Here is a 10,091-nt window from a genome sequence, read left to right as displayed (position 1 = left end):
CGGCTCATCGAGACGCTCATTCTTGCCTGAGTTGTGTACAATCTCAGCGAGCTTTTCATATTTGTTTTTTTTTTTTTTTGTCCCTTATTTTTGCCTGGACCGCCCTTTCGGGTTTTCGATCCACCGGGAAGCGCATTTTTGCCTAGGCCGCCCTTTCGGGTTTTCGACCTACCACGCTGTTCTTTTCATATTTCTAGGCAAAGTATTTCTTGACTATATCGGCATTCACTGGATTTGGAAGTTCTACACCATCCATGTGTGTAAGGATTAAAGCACCACCGGAGAAGGCCTTCTTGACAACATAAGGACCTTCATAGTTAGGCGTCCACTTGCCCTTTGGGTCGGGTTGCTGGCTTATCCTCCTTTTCAATACAAGTTCCCCTACCTTGAATTCTCGAGGATGGACTTTCTTGTCAAAAGCAGTCTTCATTCTTGCTTGATATGACTGTCCACGAGCCATGGCATCCATACGTTTTTCCTCAATCAAATTCAACTGATCATACCGGCTTTGGCACCATTCAGCCTCGGATAACTTTGCTTCCATGATCACACGGAGAGATGGGATCTCCACTTCCAAAGGAAGAACTGCTTCCATACCATATACAAGAGAGAAAGGGGTTGCCCCGGTTGAACTGCGCACGGTAGTACGGTAGCCATGCAGAGCATAGGGTAACATCTCGTGCCAGTCCTTGTAAGTAGTTACCATTTTCTGGACAATTCTCTTGATATTCTTGTTGGCGGCCTCAACTGCACCATTCATCTGAGGTCTATAGGGAGAAGAGTTATGATGCTCAATTTTGAATTCTTCACAAAGAGCTTGCACCACATTGTTGTTCAGGTTGGTACCATTGTCGGTAATAATCTTGCTGGGAACACCATATCGACAGATGATGTTGTTCTTGATGAACTTAGCTACCACTTGCTTGGTCACATTGGTATAAAATGCTGCTTCAACCCACTTGGTGAAGTAGTCAATTGCCACTAAAATGAAACGATGACCATTTGAAGCCTTCGGTTCAATTCTTCCAATCATGTCGATGCCCCACATTGAGAACGGCCAGGGGGATGAAATAACATTGAGAGCGTGCGGAGGCACATGAATCTTATCAGCATAGATTTGACATTTGTGGCATTTTCTGGCGTACTGGTAGCAATCATGCTCCATGGCCATCCAGTAGTAACCTGCTCGTAACAACTTCCTTGACATAGTATGCCCTGTAGCATGGGTCCCAAAGGTACCATCATGTACATCATGCATTAACTGCTCCGCTTCATGTTCATCAACACATCTTAACAGTACCATGTCATAGTTCCTCTTGTACAGGATATCTCCATCTAACAGGAATCTACTGGCCAATCTTCTCAAGGTCTTCTTGTCTTGTTTGGAAGCACCCGACGGATACTCACGGCTCAGCAAGAACTGTTTGATGTCGTAGTACCAGGGTCTATAGTCAACCACATTTTCACCAGCCTGATCGATCACATCCTCAATAGCAAACACATGTGAAGGTCTTTCAAGGCGTTGCACTTTGATTAATGGCACATCATTCCAATGGTTTACTCGAAACATGGAGGATAGAGTAGCAAGAGCATCGGCCATTTGGTTCTCATCACGAGGAATATGGTGCAGCTCAACCTTTGTAAAATATGTCAGAAGACGTCTCGCATAATCACGATAAGGAATCAACTTAGCATGGTGGGTCTCCCATTCACCCTTTATCTGATTGATGACGAGCGCAGAATCTCCATAGATGTCGAGGTGCTTGATTCTCATGTCAATTGCTTCCTCGATCCCGAAGATACATGCTTCATACTCAGCCATGTTGTTGGTACATTCGAACAGAATCCGGGCGGTAAAAGGAATGTGATGCCCCTGCGGGGATACAATGACTGCCCCAATTCCTTTACCATAAGCATTGACAGCACCATCAAACACTAAACCCCACTTGCTATTGGGATCTGGACCTTCCTCCATCAACGGTTCTTCGCAGTCTTTTGATTTCAAATACATGATCTCTTCATCGGGGAAATCGAACTCAATTGGTTGATAATCATTAAGAGGTTGGTAAGCAAGGTGATCGACAAGAATGCTACCTTTGATTGCCTTTTGAGTTTTGAACACAATATCATATTCAGACAAAAGCATCTGCCAGCGTGCAATCTTCCCAGTAACAGCCGCTTTCTCAAAGATATACTTTATCGGATCCATTCTGGATATCAACCAAGTTGTATGATTCACCAAATAATGACGCAGGCGTTTAGCGGCCCAGGCCAAAGCACAACAAGTCTTCTCAAGCATTGTATACCGAGTTTCACAATCGGTGAACTTCTTGCTTAGATAGTAGATAACATGTTCTTTCTTTCCAGTCTCATCTTGTTGACCAAGTACGCATCCCATGGATTCATCAAATACTGCCAAATACATAATCAAAGGCCTTCCTTCCACGGGTGGGACAAGGATAGGTGGTTCTAGCAGGTAATTCTTGATGCTATCAAAAGCTTCTTGGCATTCATCATTCCATACAACAGGCTGGTTCTTTCTGAGTAGCTTGAAGATCGGCCCGCAGGTTGCGGTCATGTGAGATATGAATCGGGAGATGTAATTCAAACGTCCGAGGAAACCTCTGACTTGTTTCTCTGTCTGTGGAGCTGGCATTTCTCGGATGGCCCGGACTTTATCAGGATCGACTTCAATGCCCTTTTGGCTGACAATGAAGCCTAATAACTTCCCGGACCTGACACCGAATGTACATTTGTTGGGATTCAATCGAAGCTTGTATTTTCTCAACCTTTCAAACATCTTCGTCAAATACTCAACATGTTGTTCCTCATCTGTTGACTTCACAATCATATCATCCACATATACTTCGACTTCTTTGTGGATCATGTCATGAAACAGGGTAGTCATCCCTCTTTGGTAGGTAGCACCAGCATTAATTAGACCGAATGGCATCACTTTGTAGCAGAAAGTACCCCATGGAGTGATAAAAGACGTCTTTTCTCTATCTTCAGGAGACATTTTGATCTGATTGTAACCGGAGAAACCGTCCATGAAGGAAAACACCTTAGACTGAGCAGTATTATCAACAAGCACATCAATATGAGGCAATGGAAAGTTGTCTTTTGGACTGGCTTTGTTCAGGTCTCTGAAGTCAACACACATCCGGACTTTACCATCCTTCTTTGGCACAGGTACAATATTGGCAACCCATTCAGGGTACTCAACCGTCATGAGGAAACCCGCATCAATCTGTTTTTGGACCTCGCTCTTAATCTTGAGAGCCATATCTGGATGAGTCCTTCTCAATTTCTGCCTGACGGGAGGACATTCAGGCTTGGTGGGGATCCGATGCTCCACAATCATAGGGTCTAGCCCTGGCATATCTTCATACGACCATGCAAAAATATCCGGATATTCCCGGAGGAGTTGGATGATCTTCCGTTTAACCCCTTCCTCTAGAGTAGCACCAATCTTGATTTCTTGCTTGTTTTCCTCGGTACCTATGTTGATAAGCTCAATCTCTTCCTGGTGAGGCTGAATGGCTTTCTTTTCTTGCTCAAGTAACCGAGTGATCTCATATGGTATGTCATCACCTTCCTCATCTTCGGCTTCATACACAGGGAAATCAAAACTTGGAGGAACCGTAGGATTACTGTGTTCAACGGGTTTATTATGGTTCAACCTGCATATAATGATTGGATGATTTTAGAAAGAGTTTTTTTTTTTTTTTTTTTTTTTCATGCAGATTTTTGAAATTAATAAGAAAATACAGACGTTTTGGTTTTTTCTGGCATTACCATTGTTTCCAAGGGAAAAAGCACTAAAAAAAAGTAGTCGTGGAAGAAACGACAAAATTTTATTAATCAACGGCAATGCCGAAACAAACATGCCCTTACAGAAAATATCACTCTCGCTTTGGGCAGAGCGAGAGGATTGTTATTTTGAAAACAAAGCACTAAAGCAACAAGACACATTACTCAGAAACATGCATGATTGAAGGAATGTCAATGGCATCCCAATCTGTCGCAATGCCTCCTGGTGTAACAAATACAGGCCTGAGACCAGATCCAGTGGCTTCTTCAGAGATAGCATTAACAAACCCTGCACTGTGGAAGACTCCCGAGGAAACCCTTGATGACGGGGAGAACCCGAGACCTTCTTTACGCTTGTTCTCACAGAGCTGTATCACCTTGCCCCAACCGGCAGCTTGACCCTCTTGGACGGCTCTCTGTGCATCCTTCAAAGAAGCCATAGCAGCCCCAGCTTTCTTAGGCTCTGCATCTTCAATGGTCAAACCTTGGAAAGCAGTCCCTTCAGCAGACCCTGCTTCAATACAAGAGAAGGAAGACAGCTGGCTGACTAAGTATGCTTCTTCACCATGGATTGTAACGAGTTTTCCATTCTTCACAAACTTCAACTTCTGATGTAAGGTGGAGGTTACCGCGCCCGCATCGTGTATCCACGGTCTTCCCAGCAGACAACTGTAGGATGCATTAATGTCCATCACTTGGAAAGTAACCAAGAAATTCTCAGGGCCAATGGTTATCGGCAAGTCTATCTCCCCCAGCACATTCTTTCGAGATCCATCAAAAGCTTTGACCAAGAAAGTACTTCTTCTCAAAGGGGTCCCTCGGTAGCTCAACTGATCTAGAGTTGTCTTGGGCATTACATTGAGGGAGGAACCCGTATCCACCAACACATTTGATATCATGTCTGATTTACAATTCACTGAGATGTGCAAAGCCAGATTGTGACTCTTTCCCACTTCCGGCAACTCTTCTTCACTAAACCAGAGGTTGTTACAAGCAGTAATATTTCCCACTATGCCACCGAAACGATCTACCGTAACTTCGTGGTCAACATAAGCCTGCTCCAGCACTTTGAACAAAGTATTCCTGTGAGCCTCAGAGCTCAAGAGTAACGACAAGACAGATATCTTTGAAGGAGTTTGCAGCAATTGATCAACGATCTTGTAGTCGCTCCTCTTTATTATTCTCAGAATCTCATCTAAGTTCGAATCCTCTATAGATTTGCCTGACTGGTTCATATCTGTAGCAATGGGTGAAACAACGGTTGGAGTTACTTCTTCAACTGGTGGAATGGTCGGTGTAGCTACCTTCTTCTGAAATAACGGCGGACGAACCTTCCCACTTCTTAGCGCTGCAGAAGTCCCTTCGGCAATATTGCTTACTGTGGCAAAGGAGGCTAGAGGCATCTCTACTCCATTTTCTATCATAGTAGCATTGTATTTGTACGGGACTGCCTTGTCCGAAACATAAGGAATTGGTCCTGGCAACCTTATCACCAAAGGTTCAGCATTCTTCTTCAAAGGTACACTCTTGACAGGCGGATCGTGAAAAACTGGCACAATCACGCAAACATCACTGACAGTCAGAAAATTATCATTCATCAAGCTTTGGATGTCGTCCTGAACAGCATGGCAACCCAAAGGATCACGGAGGCATCCTAGACACTTGGCATGATCATGGCTGAACAGAGAGGCTTTGCACAGCTTGATGTGTAGAGACACCAGAGGAGTTGCGATGTTGCGGACATCAAGTCTAGGAGCTTCCTCACACACTTCGATCATATTCACAGCGGCATGATTTGGAAGAGGATTGTCGAGGACGTGTGGGACATTATTCTCAAAGGTCAGCTTCCCTTGATCAATGAGCTTCTTCACGATATACTTCAAAGCATAACACCCCTCGACATCATGACCTAGGGCACCTTGATGAAAATCACATTTGAGATCAGACCTGAACCTTGGAGGCAACGGATCAGGTGGGGGCTTACCCTGTCTAGTTGTGCAGTGTCCTCTCTGGAGTAAAGTTGGAAGAAGCTCTGCATACAACATAGGTATCGGAGGGAAAGTAGGTCTAGCTTGCTGATTTTGTTGTTGTTGTTGAACTGGCAACTGTTGTACCTGTTGAGCGATGGCATTGACAGGAACCTGAGGTTGGCCCGGTGGCAAAGGGTACTGATGATAAAATGGCGGAAAGAAAGGATGCTGGGAATACGGCATATATGGGTATGACGGAGGCATTTGAGCTGCATTGATAGGAGCAACGGTAGCCATGGATTGACCGGCTCCAGCTGACACCATCCCCACTTCCGTTTCTTTCTTCTTGTGGTGTCCATTACCATATCTCTTCGATGCATTCACAGAGGATTCAGCTTTCTCAAACACAATAATTCCATCCCTGACGGCTTCCTCAAGACGGGTTCCCATGGTGACCATTTCCGAAAAGTTGTTCGGGGCAGCTATGATCATCCTCTCAACATAATCTTTTTTCAAGGTCTTTAAGAAAGTCTGGGTCATTTCTTCTTCATCTAAAGCAGGAGTGATACGGGCAGCTGCCCCTCTCCACCTTTGCGCATATTCACGGAAACTTTCCTCCTTTTTCTGAGATAGGGACCTGAGAAACTCCCTATTCGGCTTCAATCGAGTGTTAAACCCGTAGTGGCTCTTGAAAGCAGCGGCTAGCTCATCAAAAGTATGGACATCGTCTTTGCTCAGACTAGTATACCACTCTGCAGCATCTTCCATCAGACTGTCTTGGAAGTAATGGATCATAAGGGAATCATTGTCCTTGTAGTTGCCCATCTTCCGAACATATTTGACAATATGATTTTGAGGACAAGTCAGCCCGTTATACTTGTCGAACTCCGGGACTTTGAACTTTTTTGGAACATCTACCTTCGATACTAAGCAGAGATCATGGGTTTTAATGGAGTCTCCGTTTCCCCTGTTGGCCTTAATTTCCCGTCGGAGCTCTTTGGCAAGTTCTTCCATTCTCTCTTCCATAGTTCCGGTAGTGGCAATACTCCCGCGGTGCGCATTAACATGGACAAATTGAGGCACCGTATTCACAATGGGCTCGGTAACAGTTGTTACGGCTTGAGTCAAGGCGGTACTAACAGGAGTTAAGTTTGCCCCTGGGATTGGGCCATTGTTGGTAGTACCAGAGGTCCCTGCCCTTGTATTAGCAGTATAGTACAGCGGAAGTCCGTAAGGATACCCGGATGGCATGATAAGGCGGGGATCAGTTGTTACGATAGGAGTCACATTTGCAGCTGTAGAAACTACGGGAACTGGTTGTTCCTGAGCAGCCAACAGAGCAGTCATAGCATCATGAGCTTTGGCCAATTCCTCCTTTAAAGATGCCAATTCGGTACGAAGCTGCGTGTTCTCTTCTTCCATAGCCCTTTTCTTTCTTCTGTATTCTCTGGTTCGATCGATTCTATCAGGTTCGTAGACCCTCTGAGCACGAGCCACCTTTCACACTGAGGCAGAGAAACCAGGAGAGAGTGAGCACTTGGAAGCCTTTGTGACCAATGCATGATGCATATGATGCATGATATGCAAATGCAAATGCAAAAGACTTATTTTTTCATCGAAGGATTTTTAAACAAATTAGAAATCTTGCAAATAATCAAAACTACATAGCATTTTCAAAAGGAAGACTTTGAAATTTCAACAAGATAAACAAATGAAGCCCTCAAGCATAGGAGGTAGTTGGAGGATCATCGGACTCGGAATCTGAATCACAGTATCTGGCAAAGAAATCTCGTCGTCCTCGGGCTCTCTTGGAATCCCTCATAAGCAGCTCGTCTTTCTCTTCCAATTCCCTCCGGGCCTTAGCTAGTTCTTTCTTCAACATCAGATTCTCATGAGTCTTCTGCTCATCTCTACCATCCAAAGTCATGATTAGATTCTCAGCTTGATTGTACCGAGCTTTCCACACTTGCTTCTCACGACTCTCCATAGCTAGATGCTCCTGATACATATCCTGAGTCGCAGGGAGCAGAGGTAGAGGCATAGATGGGGCGGATGAAGACACGTATCTCATAGCTGGATAAGGCATACCAATCTCCCCAGCTCGATCTATCACCCACTGAGTGTAGGCCTCATGAGCAACCCCGGATCTCACACCTAGATGCTTCACACTCTTCCTTCGAACCTTGGACCAAGCATCCGTGAAAGCTTTCCTTTGTCCGGTAGGAGCATTCGTGTAGAAGAAGAACTCTGGAGATGTAGCAAGATTGATGGGCTTCGACTTCATAGGGAAACCAAACTGTCTCATAGCAAGCTCGGGGTTGTAGTTGATTCCTCCACGGGTACCAAGAAGAGGTACATTGAGAAAGTCTCCGCAACCCATAATGATTTCCTTCACTTGAGCGGCAGGAGTGAGCCAGACGACCTCATTAGGAGTGAGAGCCATAATCCGCTGCGAGTAGGACCAATTCTCCGAGTTGTCATGGAAGGAACTCGGAAGGTGCGAAATAAACCACCTATACAAAAGAGATATGCAGCAAAGAATATACCCACGGCCCTTGAGAGTCCTGTCATGAATGGCGTGGTAGGTGTCTGCTAGTAAAGTAGGAACCGGGTTCTTGGAATGGAAGACCTCGATAGCATTCATGTCCACGAAGTTATCGAGGTTCGGAAAGAGAATGAGCCCGTAGATAAGCAAAGCAAGAATAGCCTCGAGTGTATCCTGACGAGTAGTACTGAGATTAGCCTTCTCAAGAAGATACTTCGAAGTGAACCCCCGGATGTGAGACTTGGTAATAAGATGGTTGGAGACGTCGGAAGTCTTGAGGTAGAGATCCTTAGCAATAACCAGAGGAGTAAGAGAAGTCCCGGGACCGGTGAAAAGTGTCTTCTCGGCTATAGGTAAACCCACTAGATTGGAGTAAGCCTCGAGAGTAGGAACCAACTGGAAGTCCGGGAAAGTGAAGCAACGGAAGTTCGGATCATAAAATTGCACTAGAGTGTGCACTAGCTTCTCGTCCAAATCGGTTCGGAGCAAAGTAAGCAATCCCCCATATCGGAGTCGGAACCCTGTTTGACTCTTGACCTTGAGTGCTAACTCTCTCAAACTAACCAAATCCACCTCCTTGAACTTGTAGCACTTAGTCTTCTTCATACCTGTGATTATTTACAAAAATTTCCATTTGTTTAAACCCTTCGATGAATGCATGAAAAATGTTTATGCATGAATGCATGTATGCATGATTGTGTTGTTAAAGAACAAAGTGGGTTGAGTTTCAAAGTAACGGGGCCACGGATGGACACGGCGTCCGGTGAACTAAGGCCTTGGATAGTAGTAACCAAGGTTCTAACACAGTTCCCAAACTGCAACCTCTCTCACATATATCATGGTAGTACAGGACGACACCCGTTCCATGATTATTTGTGAGAAGGTCTAGTTTGAGTGTAGTATCGCGTGACGACTAAAGTTTGAGACAACACTCAATTTAGCCACCGCACTACGTCCTAAAAAGGCTAGGATGGGTTTGGTAACTACGGTTCATAGCTTCGTCGAACAATTGAAAGTGAAATGCCTAAGCATGACAACACACGCCGACAATATCACCTTCAAAATGCCTCAGCTATGTGAGATTGATCGCATAATCCAATACACGAGGCAACCCCCGGATCGAATTGTCGATTATATCTCTACCTAAACATAAGTTCACTCAGCCCGGGTATAGGACTTTTGATATTCTCACCCCACACGTTAAATGAAAATAAACAAGTATTTACATATGCAATAAAACAAAGCGTAAATATAAACTAAGGAAAACTAGGCGCGACCCGCTAAAAAAGAATCCCCAGTGAAGTCGCCATTTCTGTTATCATGGTTTTTGGGTGCCAAGCCATTAGTTGGACTTGAACCTTTTGACCGTTGATATCTCTCTTTTTTCTTGGGAAGGGTAAAAGGAGAAAAACCCTTGAGTTTCCGAATTCGGGGGTCGTTTTCGCTACGGGAAGGTGTTAGGCACCCGGAGTGATTATGGTATTCCATAAGAACCGCTCTCCTAAGTTTATTTCTACGCTTTAGTTTTATTGCCTATTTGTAAAAAACAAAGGTATGATTAGTGAAGAATGGGGGTGAGAAGAAGTAGAATTTGATTTTATTTCGGCTTGGAGGGGTTAAAGTCCCTTGCCTACGTACCGTTTTACGGGATCAAAACCGGCGTAGTTCATTCTCAAAAAATAGTTTTTGTTTTTGTTGGTTGATTTTAAGTTTGAAAAGAGATTTTGAAGAATAGAGATGAGAGGCCTCAAGGGCATGAGATT

Source organism: Medicago truncatula, chromosome 3 (assembly GCF_003473485.1).
Source record: "Medicago truncatula cultivar Jemalong A17 chromosome 3, MtrunA17r5.0-ANR, whole genome shotgun sequence".
In the NCBI taxonomy this organism is placed as follows: Eukaryota; Viridiplantae; Streptophyta; class Magnoliopsida; order Fabales; family Fabaceae; genus Medicago; species Medicago truncatula.
Note: the sequence above shows the minus strand (reverse complement) of the source record.